This window comes from Bubalus kerabau, unplaced genomic scaffold, assembly GCF_029407905.1.
Source record: "Bubalus kerabau isolate K-KA32 ecotype Philippines breed swamp buffalo unplaced genomic scaffold, PCC_UOA_SB_1v2 scaffold_54, whole genome shotgun sequence".
Taxonomy (NCBI): domain Eukaryota; kingdom Metazoa; phylum Chordata; class Mammalia; order Artiodactyla; family Bovidae; genus Bubalus; species Bubalus kerabau.
The window spans coordinates 1,831,504-1,849,695 of record NW_026577908.1 but is presented as its reverse complement, the minus strand read 5'-3'; the positions used below and the strand labels follow the sequence as shown (position 1 = coordinate 1,849,695).

Here is an 18,192-nt window from a genome sequence, read left to right as displayed (position 1 = left end):
TTTCCAAACGGTCATCTTGCTCCACATCACTAATGATTGGAGAGACTCAACTCCAAACGCCAAGGAGGGACCACTTCGCCCGAGTCCGACTGGGCCTCATTGCAATGTCTGTCCATAGCAGATGCTGGAGAAGCTGTGGAGCAAAGGGAACTCTCCTCCACGCTGAGTAGGAATGGGAGTTGGTACAGCCGGGATGGAAAAGAGTATGGAGGTTCGCGAAGGAACTAAAAGTAGAAGTAGCCTATGGTTCAGCAGTCCCACTCCCAGGCATAGATCCACCCCCAGTACAAGCCAACAAGCCAGATGCCCCTGTTTGGGCACATCGATCTGTGCGCGCGCTCGCATGCGCATGCGCGATCGCCTGCGAGGCTGGGGGTGGGGCGGGGGCTGGGGCTCTGGCTGGAGTCGGTGCAAGCCCCGGGATTGCCTGAGGCAAGCCAAAGGAGCCCCAGAGGGAGACGGGACGGCCGGTCGTCTGGTTTCCTGAAAGCCGAATGCGAATGCGGAGGGGCTCGCGGGCCGCGGGGAGGCAACCCAGGTCTGCAGCGGGAGTCGGGGCCCCGGCCACCCACTCACTCCCCCCGCCCCGGGAGGGGCTGGGGCTGCGGGGGTGGCGGGGGGGCGAGGGGGGTGTGGGTCCAAGAATTGGGACGCGGGGCGGGGGCTAAAGGACCTCTTCTGGTAGGCAAAAAAGCCTCCAGCACCCGGAATTCCCAGGTGGTCTCCCATCCAAGATACTGAACAGGCCCGACCCTGCTTAGCTTCCGAGATCAGACGAGATCGGGCGCCTTCAGACCGATAGGGCCGGAGACGGCCGCGGCCGCCGCGGGGCGCCCTAAGAGCCTTGCGCTTCGCCTCCCTTTCGCTCTGACCTGCAGGTCGGGCCAACGGGCCGGCCCTCTCCTCCGGGGGCCGTGCTGTACTTGAGCCGCACGACCCGCGACCGCACTCCAGCCTGCTGACGCCGGCCCGGCCCCCGAACACCGCCAACACCAGACCAGCAACCGCCTGGCCGGGCCCAGGGGCCCGATGGGCTTCCAGGACCCCCCAGTGACCGGGAGGGCGTGCGTGCGTGCGCGCGGGGCCTGGGGGGTGGGCTGAGGGGTGCGGAGGTCTCGGCGCCCTCCCACCCCCGGCCACTCCAGACCCGGCCGCGCTGGCTGAGCGGGGCCTCCCCCCCCCCCCCCGCATCCCGTTCGCTGCTCAGGGCCGCGCGACCCCGGAGGTGTCGGTCTTCGGGGCCCGCCGCCTCCCGATCCCCGCGGCCCGGGGGCCTCTGAACCTCCTGCGGGCCTAGGCGCAGCGAATCTTGAGCGCCCAACTTGCCCGGCACCTGCCCGCTGCCCAAACCCACCGGGAGCCACGGAGGCGCGGTCGACCGGAGCGCCTCAGCCCCGCCCCTTTGCCCTACCGAGGCGCCCCCCTTGTCCCCACGCCGCCCGCCAAGCACCCGACCTTCCTGAGAGAGCAGACGAACCACAGGCAGGCACACAGACAGACACACACACTCGCACGCACCCACGCCATGGGAGACAGCTGGCCTGCGCGAGCTCCTCAGCCAGAGCCATAGCACCTGGGAGAGGCCGGGGCCAGACCAAAGGCCCGGCGGATGGCTGTCGGGAGAGACAGAGGAAGAAATCCATGAAGCTTCCGAGAAAGACTCCAAGACGGCGAGAGGGAGATACACACACACACACACACACACACACACACACACACGAGTGTGGTCTTTGGAAATTCTTCTGTTCGTAGTTGCTGAGTTGAGCCCAACTTTTATAGGCCCCATGGAGTGCGGCCCATCAGGCTCCTCTGTCCGTGGCATTTCCCAGGCGAGAATACTGGAGTGGGTTGCCATTTCTTTCTCCAGGGGATCTTCCCGACCCAGGGATCAAACCCGAGTCTCCTGCGGGCGGATGCCTTGCCATCTGAACCAGCACATTGCGAATTCCCTAGGCAAAATACAAAGAAAAGAGCTCGTGTGCTACTAAGTGGAAAGGTGATTGAAGAAACAGAAGGTGTCCTTTGTTGGTATCTTGGAATCTTTCTTTAGTTTTCGTTGATTTTTACTCTTAAGGCTACTTGAACAAGGCAAGAGAGAAACCCCAGAATTGAAAAGCAATTGACTTTTTTGAAAGAAACCTGTGCAGGTTAAGCACTCTTCGTTTTTGAGAGATGGTGAAACGCAAAATCTTGATTCAACACATATGACTTTGGTGAACTTTATTTCAAATCTCCATGATGAACCCCTAAGGCGTCCAGGAAGAAAGGAGTAGAGCGGGAGACAAAAAGAGCAACCTTTCCCCTTGGCGCCATCCCAACCAGCTGCTTAGTTCCTTCATCTCATGGACTACCATCTGGGCTTATCTGGTTTGTCTGATTCTTGTTTCGGGGCCCGTTTCTAGTCACAAGGCTGTCAAGAGTGGGGGGTGGGGTGGGGGGTGGGGGAAGCCCTTCTTTCCATTCCACATGAGACCCAGTGGACAATCCAGGCCCTGGCCACTGCATAGAGCGTGCAGCAACAATATCAACGGTGATGCTGGTTAACAACGCATATTCCTGGAATCCACTCCGTTGCCTACTGAGTGTGTGCGGTGGTGGTCTGGAACCTATACCTGGAAGCTTTCTTGATGGTTGCAAATGACACCAAAGTCCGAGGACGATGGAAGATCTTCACGTTTCTGCAAGAGCCACACACCTCCAGAAGGAACCGCAAGACTTGCCTGACATGGTCAAGGTCTAAGTATTGGACTACACGTCGGAAGGTCTCCACCTTTGCTATGGAAGTCAAACGATCTTTCTTGGAAATGAAAATGGATCACACTGAACGTTCACATTCTTCTAGAGCATTTGAAAAGCCCTAAACTGTAGAAATCTGCTGTACGAGTTCCTTGAAAGCAAGAACCCATACTGATGGATATGTCTTAATGCCTTAGATTGTGCCTTGAATATAGCGTACACATGAACCCAGGAAAGGAAAGAATGGAATCGCCAAATATACAAAGAGATCAAAAGTGCCGAGCCAAGTGACACCTTGAGGCTTCCAAGAACTTTTCTGTCTTTCACACGCTAAGTAAATCCTGAGCACCTACGATGAGCTGGGAGGCATGTAATAAGTTTCTGGAACTAGAAGGCGGAGAGAAGCAGACACAGAGTTCCTGCTTTCACTGAGACGAATCTAATGATACATCACAGGCAGATCCTTTGAGAACTTGTCGAGGGGCCTCTACCCTCACCAAAACCTGGGCGTCAGGGAAGGCTTTTCAGAGTAACCATTGCGTTGAGGTCCATAGGTTGAACCTACGTAAACCAGGGTTGAGATGCAGGAAGAATTTCAGGCAGGGAAAACAGCATCCTGGAAGTCTACGTGACCAGGGAACCTTAGGACGTTCAAGAAATGAAAATGCCCTATGGGATGGAAGCCAAAGAGTGCAGAGGGCATTCCAGGGAAAAGACATCCGAGAAGAACGTGAGGAGCAGGCATGAAGGGAATTGGTCGTATCTTCAATATGATGGGAAAATACAAGAGCCGTTGGAGCAGGATGGTGACAGAATTGCATCTGCATTTCCAAACGGTCATCTTGCTCCACGTCACTAATGATTGGAGAGACTCAACTCCAAACGCCAAGGAGGGACCACTTCGCCCGAGTCCGATTGGGCCTCATTGCAATGTCTGTCCATAGCAGATGCTGGAGAAGCTGTGGAGCAAAGGGAACTCTCCTCCACGCTGAGTAGGAATGGGAGTTGGTACAGCCGGGATGGAAAAGAGTATGGAGGTTCGCGAAGGAACTAAACGTAGAAGTAGCCTATGGTTCAGCAGTCCCACTCCCAGGCATAGATCCACCCCCAGTACAAGCCAACAAGCTAGATGCCCCGTTTGGGCACATCGATCTGTGCGCGCGCTCGCATGCGCATGCGCGATCGCCTGCGAGGCTGGGGGTGGGGCGGGGGCTGGGGCTCTGGCTGGAGTCGGTGCAAGCCCCGGGATTGCCTGAGGCAAGCCAAAGGAGCCCCAGAGGGAGACGGGACGGCCGGTCCGGTCGTCTGGTTTCCTGAAAGCCGAATGCGAATGCGGAGGGGCTTGCGGGCCGCGGGGAGGCAACCCAGGTCTGCAGCGGGAGTCGGGGCCCCGGCCACCCACTCACTCCCCCCGCCCCGGGAGGGGCTGGGGCTGCGGGGGTGGCGGGGGGGCGAGGGGGGTGTGGGTCCAAGAATTGGGACGCGGGGCGGGGGCTAAAGGACCTCTTCTGGTAGGCAAAAAAGCCTCCAGCACCCGGAATTCCCAGGTGGTCTCCCATCCAAGATACTGAACAGGCCCGACCCTGCTTAGCTTCCGAGATCAGACGAGATCGGGCGCCTTCAGACCGATAGGGCCGGAGACGGCCGCGGCCGCCGCGGGGCGCCCTAAGAGCCTTGCGCTTCGCCTCCCTTTCGCTCTGACCTGCAGGTCGGGCCAACGGGCCGCCCCTCTCCTCCGGGGGCCGTGCTGTACTTGAGCCGCACGACCCGCGACCGCACTCCAGCCTGCTGACGCCGGCCCGGCCCCCGAACACCGCCAACACCAGACCAGCAACCGCCTGGCCGGGCCCGGGGGCCCGATGGGCTTCCAGGACCCCCCAGTGACCGGGAGGGCGTGCGTGCGTGCGCGCGGGGCCTGGGGGGTGGGCTGAGGGGTGCGGAGGTCTCGGCGCCCTCCCACCCCCGGCCACTCCAGACCCGGCCGCGCTGGCTGAGCGGGGCCTCCCCCCACCTCCCCCCCCCATCCCGTTCGCTGCTCAGGGCCGCGCGACCCCGGAGGTGTCGGTCTTCGGGGCCCGCCGCCTCCCGATCCCCGCGGCCCGGGGGCCTCTGAACCTCCTGCGGGCCTAGGCGCAGCGAATCTTGAGCGCCCAACTTGCCCGGCACCTGCCCGCTGCCCAAACCCACCGGGAGCCACGGAGGCGCGGTCGACCGGAGCGCCTCAGCCCCGCCCCTTTGCCCTACCGAGGCGCCCCCCTTGTCCCCACGCCGCCCGCCAAGCACCCGACCTTCCTGAGAGAGCAGACGAACCACAGGCAGGCACACAGACATACAGACAGACAGACAGACAGACACACACACACACACACACACACACACACGAGTGTGGTCTTTGGAAATACTTCTGTTCGTAGTTGCTGGGTTGAGCCCAACTCTTATAGGACCCATGGAGTGCGGCCCATCAGGCTCCTCTGTCCGTGGCATTTCCCAGGCGAGAATACTGGAGTGGGTTGCCATTACCTTCTCCAGGGGATCTTCCCGACCCAGGGATCAAACCCGAGTCTCCTGCGGGCGGATGCCTTGCCATCTGAACCAGCACATTGCGAATTCCCTAGGCAAAATACAAAGAAAAGAGCTCGTGTGCTACTAAGTGGAAAGGTGATTGAAGAAACAGAAGGTGTCCTTTGTTGGTATCTTGGAATCTTTCTTTAGTTTTCGTTGATTTTTACTCTTAAGGCTACTTGAACAAGGCAAGAGAGAAACCCCAGAACTGAAAAGCAATTGACTTTTTTGAAAGAAACCTGTGCAGGTTAAGCACTCTTCGTTTTTGAGAGATGGTGAAATGCAAAATCTTGATTCAACACATATGACTTTGGTGAACTTTATTTCAAATCTCCATGATGAACCCCTAAGGCGTCCAGGAAGAAAGGAGTAGAGCGGGAGACAAAAAGAGCAACCTTTCCCCTTGGCGCCATCCCAACCAGCTGCTTAGTTCCTTCATCTCATGGACTACCATCTGGGCTTATCTGGTTTGTCTGATTCTTGTTTCGGGGCCCGTTTCTAGTCACAAGGCTGTCAAGAGTGGGGGGTGGGGTGGGGGGTGGGGGAAGCCCTTCTTTCCATTCCACATGAGACCCAGTGGACAATCCAGGCCCTGGCCACTGCATAGAGCGTGCAGCAACAATATCAACGGTGATGCTGGTTAACAACGCATATTCCTGGAATCCACTCCGTTGGCTACTGAGTGTGTGCGGTGGTGGTCTGGAACCTATACCTGGAAGCTTTCTTGATGATTGCAAATGACACCAAAGTCCGAGGACGATGGAAGATCTTCACGTTTCTGCAAGAGCCACACACCTCCAGAAGGAACCGCAAGACTTGCCTGACATGGTCAAGGTCTAAGTATTGGACTACACGTCGGAAGGTCTCCACCTTTGCTATGGAAGTCAAACGATCTTTCTTGGAAATGAAAATGGATCACACTGAACGTTCACATTCTTCTAGAGCATTTGAAAAGCCCTAAACTGTAGAAATCTGCTGTACGAGTTCCTTGAAAGCAAGAACCCATACTGATGGATATGTCTTAATGCCTTAGATTGTGCCTTGAATATAGCGTACACATGAACCCAGGAAAGGAAAGAATGGAATCGCCAAATACACAAAGAGATCAAAAGTGCCGAGCCAAGTGACACCTTGAGGCTTCCAAGAACTTTTCTGTCTTTCACACGCTAAGTAAATCCTGAGCACCTACGATGAGCTGGGAGGCATGTAATAAGTTTCTGGAACTAGGAGGCGGAGAGAAGCAGACACAGAGTTCCTGCTTTCACTGAGACGAATCTAATGATACATCACAGGCAGATCCTTGGAGAACTTGTCGAGGGGCCTCTACCCTCACCAAAACCTGGGTGTCAGGGAAGGCTTTTCAGAGTAACCATTGCGTTGAGGTCCATAGGTGGAACCTACGTAAACCAGGGTTGAGATGCAGGAAGAATTTCAGGCAGGGAAAACAGCATCCTGGAAGTCTAGGTGACCAGGGAAACTTAGGACGTTCAAGAAATGAAAATGCCCTATGGGATGGAAGCCAAAGAGTGCAGAGGGCATTCCAGGGAAAAGACATCCGAGAAGAACGTGAGGAGCAGGCATGAAGGGAATTGGTCGTATCTTCAATATGATGGGAAAATACAAGAGCCGTTGGAGCAGGATGGTGACAGAATTGCATCTGCATTTCCAAACGGTCATCTTGCTCCACGTCACTAATGATTGGAGAGACTCAACTCCAAACGCCAAGGAGGGACCACTTCGCCCGAGTCCGATTGGGCCTCATTGCAATGTCTGTCCATAGCAGATGCTGGAGAAGCTGTGGAGCAAAGGGAACTCTCCTCCACGCTGAGTAGGAATGGGAGTTGGTACAGCCGGGATGGAAAAGAGTATGGAGGTTCGCGAAGGAACTAAACGTAGAAGCAGCCTATGGTTCAGCAGTCCCACTCCCAGGCATAGATCCACCCCCAGTACAAGCCAACAAGCTAGATGCCCCGTTTGGGCACATCGATCTGTGCGCGCGCTCGCATGCGCATGCGCGATCGCCTGCGAGGCTGGGGGTGGGGCGGGGGCTGGGGCTCTGGCTGGAGTCGGTGCAAGCCCCGGGATTGCCTGAGGCAAGCCAAAGGAGCCCCAGAGGGAGACGGGACGGCCGGTCCGGTCGTCTGGTTTCCTGAAAGCCGAATGCGAATGCGGAGGGGCTCGCGGGCCGCGGGGAGGCAACCCAGGTCTGCAGCGGGAGTCGGGGCCCCGGCCACCCACTCACTCCCCCCGCCCCGGGAGGGGCTGGGGCTGCGGGGGTGGCGGGGGGGCGAGGGGGGTGTGGGTCCAAGAATTGGGACGCGGGGCGGGGGCTAAAGGACCTCTTCTGGTAGGCAAAAAAGCCTCCAGCACCCGGAATTCCCAGGTGGTCTCCCATCCAAGATACTGAACAGGCCCGACCCTGCTTAGCTTCCGAGATCAGACGAGATCGGGCGCCTTCAGACCGATAGGGCCGGAGACGGCCGCGGCCGCCGCGGGGCGCCCTAAGAGCCTTGCGCTTCGCCTCCCTTTCGCTCTGACCTGCAGGTCGGGCCAACGGGCCGCCCCTCTCCTCCGGGGGCCGTGCTGTACTTGAGCCGCACGACCCGCGACCGCACTCCAGCCTGCTGACGCCGGCCCGGCCCCCGAACACCGCCAACACCAGACCAGCAACCGCCTGGCCGGGCCCGGGGGCCCGATGGGCTTCCAGGACCCCCCAGTGACCGGGAGGGCGTGCGTGCGTGCGCGCGGGGCCTGGGGGGTGGGCTGAGGGGTGCGGAGGTCTCGGCGCCCTCCCACCCCCGGCCACTCCAGACCCGGCCGCGCTGGCTGAGCGGGGCCTCCCCCCACCTCCCCCCCCCATCCCGTTCGCTGCTCAGGGCCGCGCGACCCCGGAGGTGTCGGTCTTCGGGGCCCGCCGCCTCCCTACCCCCGCCGCCTCCCGACCCCCGCGGCCCGGGGGCCTCTGAACCTCCTGCGGGCCTAGGCGCAGCGAATCTTGAGCGCCCAACTTGCCCGGCACCTGCCCGCTGCCCAAACCCACCGGGAGCCACGGAGGCGCGGTCGACCGGAGCGCCTCAGCCCCGCCCCTTTGCCCTACCGAGGCGCCCCCCTTGTCCCCACGCCGCCCGCCAAGCACCCGACCTTCCTGAGAGAGCAGACGAACCACAGGCAGGCACACAGACAGACACACACACTCGCACGCACCCACGCCATGGGAGACAGCTGGCCTGCGCGAGCTCCTCAGCCAGAGCCATAGCACCTGGGAGAGGCCGGGGCCAGACCAAAGGCCCGGCGGATGGCTGTCGGGAGAGACAGAGGAAGAAATCCATGAAGCTTCCGAGACAGACTCCAAGACGGCGAGAGGGAGATACACACACACACACACACACACACACACACACACACACACGAGTGTGGTCTTTGGAAATTCTTCTGTTCGTAGTTGCTGGGTTGAGCCCAACTTTTATAGGCCCCATGGAGTGCGGCCCATCAGGCTCCTCTGTCCGTGGCATTTCCCAGGCGAGAATACTGGAGTGGGTTGCCATTTCTTTCTCCAGGGGATCTTCCCGACCCAGGGATCAAACCCGAGTCTCCTGCGGGCGGATGCCTTGCCATCTGAACCAGCACATTGCGAATTCCCTAGGCAAAATACAAAGAAAAGAGCTCGTGTGCTACTAAGTGGAAAGGTGATTGAAGAAACAGAAGGTGTCCTTTGTTGGTATCTTGGAATCTTTCTTTAGTTTTCGTTGATTTTTACTCTTAAGGCTACTTGAACAAGGCAAGAGAGAAACCCCAGAATTGAAAAGCAATTGACTTTTTTGAAAGAAACCTGTGCAGGTTAAGCACTCTTCGTTTTTGAGAGATGGTGAAACGCAAAATCTTGATTCAACACATATGACTTTGGTGAACTTTATTTCAAATCTCCATGATGAACCCCTAAGGCGTCCAGGAAGAAAGGAGTAGAGCGGGAGACAAAAAGAGCAACCTTTCCCCTTGGCGCCATCCCAACCAGCTGCTTAGTTCCTTCATCTCATGGACTACCATCTGGGCTTATCTGGTTTGTCTGATTCTTGTTTCGGGGCCCGTTTCTAGTCACAAGGCTGTCAAGAGTGGGGGGTGGGGTGGGGTGGGGGGGAAGCCCTTCTTTCCATTCCACATGAGACCCAGTGGACAATCCAGGCCCTGGCCACTGCATAGAGCGTGCAGCAACAATATCAACGGTGATGCTGGTTAACAACGCATATTCCTGGAATCCACTCCGTTGCCTACTGAGTGTGTGCGGTGGTGGTCTGGAACCTATACCTGGAAGCTTTCTTGATGATTGCAAATGACACCAAAGTCCGAGGACGATGGAAGATCTTCACGTTTCTGCAAGAGCCACACACCTCCAGAAGGAACCGCAAGACTTGCCTGACATGGTCAAGGTCTAAGTATTGGACTACACGTCGGAAGGTCTCCACCTTTGCTATGGAAGTCAAACGATCTTTCTTGGAAATGAAAATGGATCACACTGAACGTTCACATTCTTCTAGAGCATTTGAAAAGCCCTAAACTGTAGAAATCTGCTGTACGAGTTCCTTGAAAGCAAGAACCCATACTGATGGATATGTCTTAATGCCTTAGATTGTGCCTTGAATATAGCGTACACATGAACCCAGGAAAGGAAAGAATGGAATCGCCAAATATACAAAGAGATCAAAAGTGCCGAGCCAAGTGACACCTTGAGGCTTCCAAGAACTTTTCTGTCTTTCACACGCTAAGTAAATCCTGAGCACCTACGATGAGCTGGGAGGCATGTAATAAGTTTCTGGAACTAGAAGGCGGAGAGAAGCAGACACAGAGTTCCTGCTTTCACTGAGACGAATCTAATGATACATCACAGGCAGATCCTTTGAGAACTTGTCGAGGGGCCTCTACCCTCACCAAAACCTGGGTGTCAGGGAAGGCTTTTCAGAGTAACCATTGCGTTGAGGTCCATAGGTGGAACCTACGTAAACCAGGGTTGAGATGCAGGAAGAATTTCAGGCAGGGAAAACAGCATCCTGGAAGTCTACGTGACCAGGGAACCTTAGGACGTTCAAGAAATGAAAATGCCCTATGGGATGGAAGCCAAAGAGTGCAGAGGGCATTCCAGGGAAAAGACATCCGAGAAGAACGTGAGGAGCAGGCATGAAGGGAATTGGTCGTATCTTCAATATGATGGGAAAATACAAGAGCCGTTGGAGCAGGATGGTGACAGAATTGCATCTGCATTTCCAAACGGTCATCTTGCTCCACGTCACTAATGATTGGAGAGACTCAACTCCAAACGCCAAGGAGGGACCACTTCGCCCGAGTCCGACTGGGCCTCATTGCAATGTCTGTCCATAGCAGATGCTGGAGAAGCTGTGGAGCAAAGGGAACTCTCCTCCACGCTGAGTAGGAATGGGAGTTGGTACAGCCGGGATGGAAAAGAGTATGGAGGTTCGCGAAGGAACTAAACATAGAAGTAGCCTATGGTTCAGCAGTCCCACTCCCAGGCATAGATCCACCCCCAGTACAAGCCAACAAGCTAGATGCCCCGTTTGGGCACATCGATCTGTGCGCGCGCTCGCATGCGCATGCGCGATCGCCTGCGAGGCTGGGGGTGGGGCGGGGGCTGGGGCTCTGGCTGGAGTCGGTGCAAGCCCCGGGATTGCCTGAGGCAAGCCAAAGGAGCCCCAGAGGGAGACGGGACGGCCGGTCCGGTCGTCTGGTTTCCTGAAAGCCGAATGCGAATGCGGAGGGGCTCGCGGGCCGCGGGGAGGCAACCCAGGTCTGCAGCGGGAGTCGGGGCCCCGGCCACCCACTCACTCCCCCCGCCCCGGGAGGGGCTGGGGCTGCGGGGGTGGCGGGGGGGCGAGGGGGGTGTGGGTCCAAGAATTGGGACGCGGGGCGGGGGCTAAAGGACCTCTTCTGGTAGGCAAAAAAGCCTCCAGCACCCGGAATTCCCAGGTGGTCTCCCATCCAAGATACTGAACAGGCCCGACCCTGCTTAGCTTCCGAGATCAGACGAGATCGGGCGCCTTCAGACCGATAGGGCCGGAGACGGCCGCGGCCGCCGCGGGGCGCCCTAAGAGCCTTGCGCTTCGCCTCCCTTTCGCTCTGACCTGCAGGTCGGGCCAACGGGCCGCCCCTCTCCTCCGGGGGCCGTGCTGTACTTGAGCCGCACGACCCGCGACCGCACTCCAGCCTGCTGACGCCGGCCCGGCCCCCGAACACCGCCAACACCAGACCAGCAACCGCCTGGCCGGGCCCGGGGGCCCGATGGGCTTCCAGGACCCCCCAGTGACCGGGAGGGCGTGCGTGCGTGCGCGCGGGGCCTGGGGGGTGGGCTGAGGGGTGCGGAGGTCTCGGCGCCCTCCCACCCCCGGCCACTCCAGACCCGGCCGCGCTGGCTGAGCGGGGCCTCCCCCCACCTCCCCCCCCCATCCCGTTCGCTGCTCAGGGCCGCGCGACCCCGGAGGTGTCGGTCTTCGGGGCCCGCCGCCTCCCTACCCCCGCCGCCTCCCGACCCCCGCGGCCCGGGGGCCTCTGAACCTCCTGCGGGCCTAGGCGCAGCGAATCTTGAGCGCCCAACTTGCCCGGCACCTGCCCGCTGCCCAAACCCACCGGGAGCCATGGAGGCGCGGTCGACCGGAGCGCCTCAGCCCCGCCCCTTTGCCCTACCGAGGCGCCCCCCTTGTCCCCACGCCGCCCGCCAAGCACCCGACCTTCCTGAGAGAGCAGACGAACCACAGGCAGGCACACAGACAGACACACACACTCGCACGCACCCACGCCATGGGAGACAGCTGGCCTGCGCGAGCTCCTCAGCCAGAGCCATAGCACCTGGGAGAGGCCGGGGCCAGACCAAAGGCCCGGCGGATGGCTGTCGGGAGAGACAGAGGAAGAAATCCATGAAGCTTCCGAGACAGACTCCAAGACGGCGAGAGGGAGATACACACACACACACACACACACACACACACACACACACGAGTGTGGTCTTTGGAAATTCTTCTGTTCGTAGTTGCTGGGTTGAGCCCAACTTTTATAGGCCCCATGGAGTGCGGCCCATCAGGCTCCTCTGTCCGTGGCATTTCCCAGGCGAGAATACTGGAGTGGGTTGCCATTTCTTTCTCCAGGGGATCTTCCCGACCCAGGGATCAAACCCGAGTCTCCTGCGGGCGGATGCCTTGCCATCTGAACCAGCACATTGCGAATTCCCTAGGCAAAATACAAAGAAAAGAGCTCGTGTGCTACTAAGTGGAAAGGTGATTGAAGAAACAGAAGGTGTCCTTTGTTGGTATCTTGGAATCTTTCTTTAGTTTTCGTTGATTTTTACTCTTAAGGCTACTTGAACAAGGCAAGAGAGAAACCCCAGAATTGAAAAGCAATTGACTTTTTTGAAAGAAACCTGTGCAGGTTAAGCACTCTTCGTTTTTGAGAGATGGTGAAACGCAAAATCTTGATTCAACACATATGACTTTGGTGAACTTTATTTCAAATCTCCATGATGAACCCCTAAGGCGTCCAGGAAGAAAGGAGTAGAGCGGGAGACAAAAAGAGCAACCTTTCCCCTTGGCGCCATCCCAACCAGCTGCTTAGTTCCTTCATCTCATGGACTACCATCTGGGCTTATCTGGTTTGTCTGATTCTTGTTTCGGGGCCCGTTTCTAGTCACAAGGCTGTCAACAGTGGGGGGTGGGGTGGGGTGGGGGGGAAGCCCTTCTTTCCATTCCACATGAGACCCAGTGGACAATCCAGGCCCTGGCCACTGCATAGAGCGTGCAGCAACAATATCAACGGTGATGCTGGTTAACAACGCATATTCCTGGAATCCACTCCGTTGGCTACTGAGTGTGTGCGGTGGTGGTCTGGAACCTATACCTGGAAGCTTTCTTGATGATTGCAAATGACACCAAAGTCCGAGGACGATGGAAGATCTTCACGTTTCTGCAAGAGCCACACACCTCCAGAAGGAACCGCAAGACTTGCCTGACATGGTCAAGGTCTAAGTATTGGACTACACGTCGGAAGGTCTCCACCTTTGCTATGGAAGTCAAACGATCTTTCTTGGAAATGAAAATGGATCACACTGAACGTTCACATTCTTCTAGAGCATTTGAAAAGCCCTAAACTGTAGAAATCTGCTGTACGAGTTCCTTGAAAGCAAGAACCCATACTGATGGATATGTCTTAATGCCTTAGATTGTGCCTTGAATATAGCGTACACATGAACCCAGGAAAGGAAAGAATGGAATCGCCAAATATACAAAGAGATCAAAAGTGCCGAGCCAAGTGACACCTTGAGGCTTCCAAGAACTTTTCTGTCTTTCACACGCTAAGTAAATCCTGAGCACCTACGATGAGCTGGGAGGCATGTAATAAGTTTCTGGAACTAGAAGGCGGAGAGAAGCAGACACAGAGTTCCTGCTTTCACTGAGACGAATCTAATGATACATCACAGGCAGATCCTTTGAGAACTTGTCGAGGGGCCTCTACCCTCACCAAAACCTGGGTGTCAGGGAAGGCTTTTCAGAGTAACCATTGCGTTGAGGTCCATAGGTGGAACCTACGTAAACCAGGGTTGAGATGCAGGAAGAATTTCAGGCAGGGAAAACAGCATCCTGGAAGTCTACGTGACCAGGGAACCTTAGGACGTTCAAGAAATGAAAATGCCCTATGGGATGGAAGCCAAAGAGTGCAGAGGGCATTCCAGGGAAAAGACATCTGAGAAGAACGTGAGGAGCAGGCATGAAGGGAATTGGTCGTATCTTCAATATGATGGGAAAATACAAGAGCCGTTGGAGCAGGATGGTGACAGAATTGCATCTGCATTTCCAAACGGTCATCTTGCTCCACGTCACTAATGATTGGAGAGACTCAACTCCAAACGCCAAGGAGGGACCACTTCGCCCGAGTCCGACTGGGCCTCATTGCAATGTCTGTCCATAGCAGATGCTGGAGAAGCTGTGGAGCAAAGGGAACTCTCCTCCACGCTGAGTAGGAATGGGAGTTGGTACAGCCGGGATGGAAAAGAGTATGGAGGTTCGCGAAGGAACTAAACGTAGAAGTAGCCTATGGTTCAGCAGTCCCACTCCCAGGCATAGATCCACCCCCAGTACAAGCCAACAAGCCAGATGCCCCTGTTTGGGCACATCGATCTGTGTGCGCGCTCGCATGCGCATGCGCGATCGCCTGCGAGGCTGGGGGTGGGGCGGGGGCTGGGGCTCTGGCTGGAGTCGGTGCAAGCCCCGGGATTGCCTGAGGCAAGCCAAAGGAGCCCCAGAGCGAGACGGGACGGCCGGTCGTCTGGTTTCCTGAAAGCCGAATGCGAATGCGGAGGGGCTCGCGGGCCGCGGGGAGGCAACCCGGGTCTGCAGCGGGAGTCGGGGCCCCGGCCACCCACTCACTCCCCCCGCCCCGGGAGGGGCTGGGGCTGCGGGGGTGGCGGGGGGGCGAGGGGGGTGTGGGTCCAAGAATTGGGACGCGGGGCGGGGGCTAAAGGACCTCTTCTGGTAGGCAAAAAAGCCTCCAGCACCCGGAATTCCCAGGTGGTCTCCCATCCAAGATACTGAACAGGCCCGACCCTGCTTAGCTTCCGAGATCAGACGAGATCGGGCGCCTTCAGACCGATAGGGCCGGAGACGGCCGCGGCCGCCGCGGGGCGCCCTAAGAGCCTTGCGCTTCGCCTCCCTTTCGCTCTGACCTGCAGGTCGGGCCAACGGGCCGCCCCTCTCCTCCGGGGGCCGTGCTGTACTTGAGCCGCACGACCCGCGACCGCACTCCAGCCTGCTGACGCCGGCCCGGCCCCCGAACACCGCCAACACCAGACCAGCAACCGCCTGGCCGGGCCGGGGGCCCGATGGGCTTCCAGGACCCCCCAGTGACCGGGAGGGCGTGCGTGCGTGCGCGCGGGGCCTGGGGAGTGGGCTGAGGGGTGCGGAGGTCTCGGCGCCCTCCCACCCCCGGCCACTCCAGACCCGGCCGCGCTGGCTGAGCGGGGCCTCCCCCCACCTCCCCCCCCCCATCCCGTTCGCTGCTCAGGGCCGCGCGACCCCGGAGGTGTCGGTCTTCGGGGCCCGCCGCCTCCCTACCCCCGCCGCCTCCCGACCCCCGCGGCCCGGGGGCCTCTGAACCTCCTGCGGGCCTAGGCGCAGCGAATCTTGAGCGCCCAACTTGCCCGGCACCTGCCCGCTGCCCAAACCCACCGGGAGCCACGGAGGCGCGGTCGACCGGAGCGCCTCAGCCCCGCCCCTTTGCCCTACCGAGGCGCCCCCCTTGTCCCCACGCCGCCCGCCAAGCACCCGACCTTCCTGAGAGAGCAGACGAACCACAGGCAGGCACACAGACAGACACACACACTCGCACGCACCCACGCCATGGGAGACAGCTGGCCTGCGCGAGCTCCTCAGCCAGAGCCATAGCACCTGGGAGAGGCCGGGGCCAGACCAAAGGCCCGGCGGATGGCTGTCGGGAGAGACAGAGGAAGAAATCCATGAAGCTTCCGAGACAGACTCCAAGACGGCGAGAGGGAGATACACACACACACACACACACACACACACACACACACACGAGTGTGGTCTTTGGAAATTCTTCTGTTCGTAGTTGCTGGGTTGAGCCCAACTTTTATAGGCCCCATGGAGTGCGGCCCATCAGGCTCCTCTGTCCGTGGCATTTCCCAGGCGAGAATACTGGAGTGGGTTGCCATTTCTTTCTCCAGGGGATCTTCCCGACCCAGGGATCAAACCCGAGTCTCCTGCGGGCGGATGCCTTGCCATCTGAACCAGCACATTGCGAATTCCCTAGGCAAAATACAAAGAAAAGAGCTCGTGTGCTACTAAGTGGAAAGGTGATTGAAGAAACAGAAGGTGTCCTTTGTTGGTATCTTGGAATCTTTCTTTAGTTTTCGTTGATTTTTACTCTTAAGGCTACTTGAACAAGGCAAGAGAGAAACCCCAGAATTGAAAAGCAATTGACTTTTTTGAAAGAAACCTGTGCAGGTTAAGCACTCTTCGTTTTTGAGAGATGGTGAAACGCAAAATCTTGATTCAACACATATGACTTTGGTGAACTTTATTTCAAATCTCCATGATGAACCCCTAAGGCGTCCAGGAAGAAAGGAGTAGAGCGGGAGACAAAAAGAGCAACCTTTCCCCTTGGCGCCATCCCAACCAGCTGCTTAGTTCCTTCATCTCATGGACTACCATCTGGGCTTATCTGGTTTGTCTGATTCTTGTTTCGGGGCCCGTTTCTAGTCACAAGGCTGTCAACAGTGGGGGGTGGGGTGGGGTGGGGGGGAAGCCCTTCTTTCCATTCCACATGAGACCCAGTGGACAATCCAGGCCCTGGCCACTGCATAGAGCGTGCAGCAACAATATCAACGGTGATGCTGGTTAACAACGCATATTCCTGGAATCCACTCCGTTGCCTACTGAGTGTGTGCGGTGGTGGTCTGGAACCTATACCTGGAAGCTTTCTTGATGATTGCAAATGACACCAAAGTCCGAGGACGATGGAAGATCTTCACGTTTCTGCAAGAGCCACACACCTCCAGAAGGAACCGCAAGACTTGCCTGACATGGTCAAGGTCTAAGTATTGGACTACACGTCGGAAGGTCTCCACCTTTGCTATGGAAGTCAAACGATCTTTCTTGGAAATGAAAATGGATCACACTGAACGTTCACATTCTTCTAGAGCATTTGAAAAGCCCTAAACTGTAGAAATCTGCTGTACGAGTTCCTTGAAAGCAAGAACCCATACTGATGGATATGTCTTAATGCCTTAGATTGTGCCTTGAATATAGCGTACACATGAACCCAGGAAAGGAAAGAATGGAATCGCCAAATATACAAAGAGATCAAAAGTGCCGAGCCAAGTGACACCTTGAGGCTTCCAAGAACTTTTCTGTCTTTCACACGCTAAGTAAATCCTGAGCACCTACGATGAGCTGGGAGGCATGTAATAAGTTTCTGGAACTAGAAGGCGGAGAGAAGCAGACACAGAGTTCCTGCTTTCACTGAGACGAATCTAATGATACATCACAGGCAGATCCTTTGAGAACTTGTCGAGGGGCCTCTACCCTCACCAAAACCTGGGTGTCAGGGAAGGCTTTTCAGAGTAACCATTGCGTTGAGGTCCATAGGTGGAACCTACGTAAACCAGGGTTGAGATGCAGGAAGAATTTCAGGCAGGGAAAACAGCATCCTGGAAGTCTACGTGACCAGGGAACCTTAGGACGTTCAAGAAATGAAAATGCCCTATGGGATGGAAGCCAAAGAGTGCAGAGGGCATTCCAGGGAAAAGACATCTGAGAAGAACGTGAGGAGCAGGCATGAAGGGAATTGGTCGTATCTTCAATATGATGGGAAAATACAAGAGCCGTTGGAGCAGGATGGTGACAGAATTGCATCTGCATTTCCAAACGGTCATCTTGCTCCACGTCACTAATGATTGGAGAGACTCAACTCCAAACGCCAAGGAGGGACCACTTCGCCCGAGTCCGACTGGGCCTCATTGCAATGTCTGTCCATAGCAGATGCTGGAGAAGCTGTGGAGCAAAGGGAACTCTCCTCCACGCTGAGTAGGAATGGGAGTTGGTACAGCCGGGATGGAAAAGAGTATGGAGGTTCGCGAAGGAACTAAACGTAGAAGTAGCCTATGGTTCAGCAGTCCCACTCCCAGGCATAGATCCACCCCCAGTACAAGCCAACAAGCCAGATGCCCCTGTTTGGGCACATCGATCTGTGTGCGCGCTCGCATGCGCATGCGCGATCGCCTGCGAGGCTGGGGGTGGGGCGGGGGCTGGGGCTCTGGCTGGAGTCGGTGCAAGCCCCGGGATTGCCTGAGGCAAGCCAAAGGAGCCCCAGAGGGAGACGGGACGGCCG

General features: G+C 57.2%; 5 pseudogenes; all 5 read right to left on the bottom strand.

Annotated features, from left to right (window-relative positions):
* Positions 1-692: 692 nt before the first annotated feature.
* LOC129640965 (uncharacterized) lies at positions 693-812 on the bottom strand (annotated as a pseudogene).
* Positions 813-4,258: 3,446 nt separating this feature from the next.
* LOC129640964 (uncharacterized) lies at positions 4,259-4,378 on the bottom strand (annotated as a pseudogene).
* A 3,278-nt stretch (positions 4,379-7,656) lies between these two features.
* Positions 7,657-7,776, bottom strand: LOC129640963 (uncharacterized; annotated as a pseudogene).
* Positions 7,777-11,246: 3,470 nt separating this feature from the next.
* On the bottom strand, positions 11,247-11,366 carry LOC129640962 (uncharacterized; annotated as a pseudogene).
* A 3,464-nt stretch (positions 11,367-14,830) lies between these two features.
* LOC129640961 (uncharacterized) lies at positions 14,831-14,950 on the bottom strand (annotated as a pseudogene).
* Between the last annotated feature and the right edge of the window lie 3,242 nt (positions 14,951-18,192).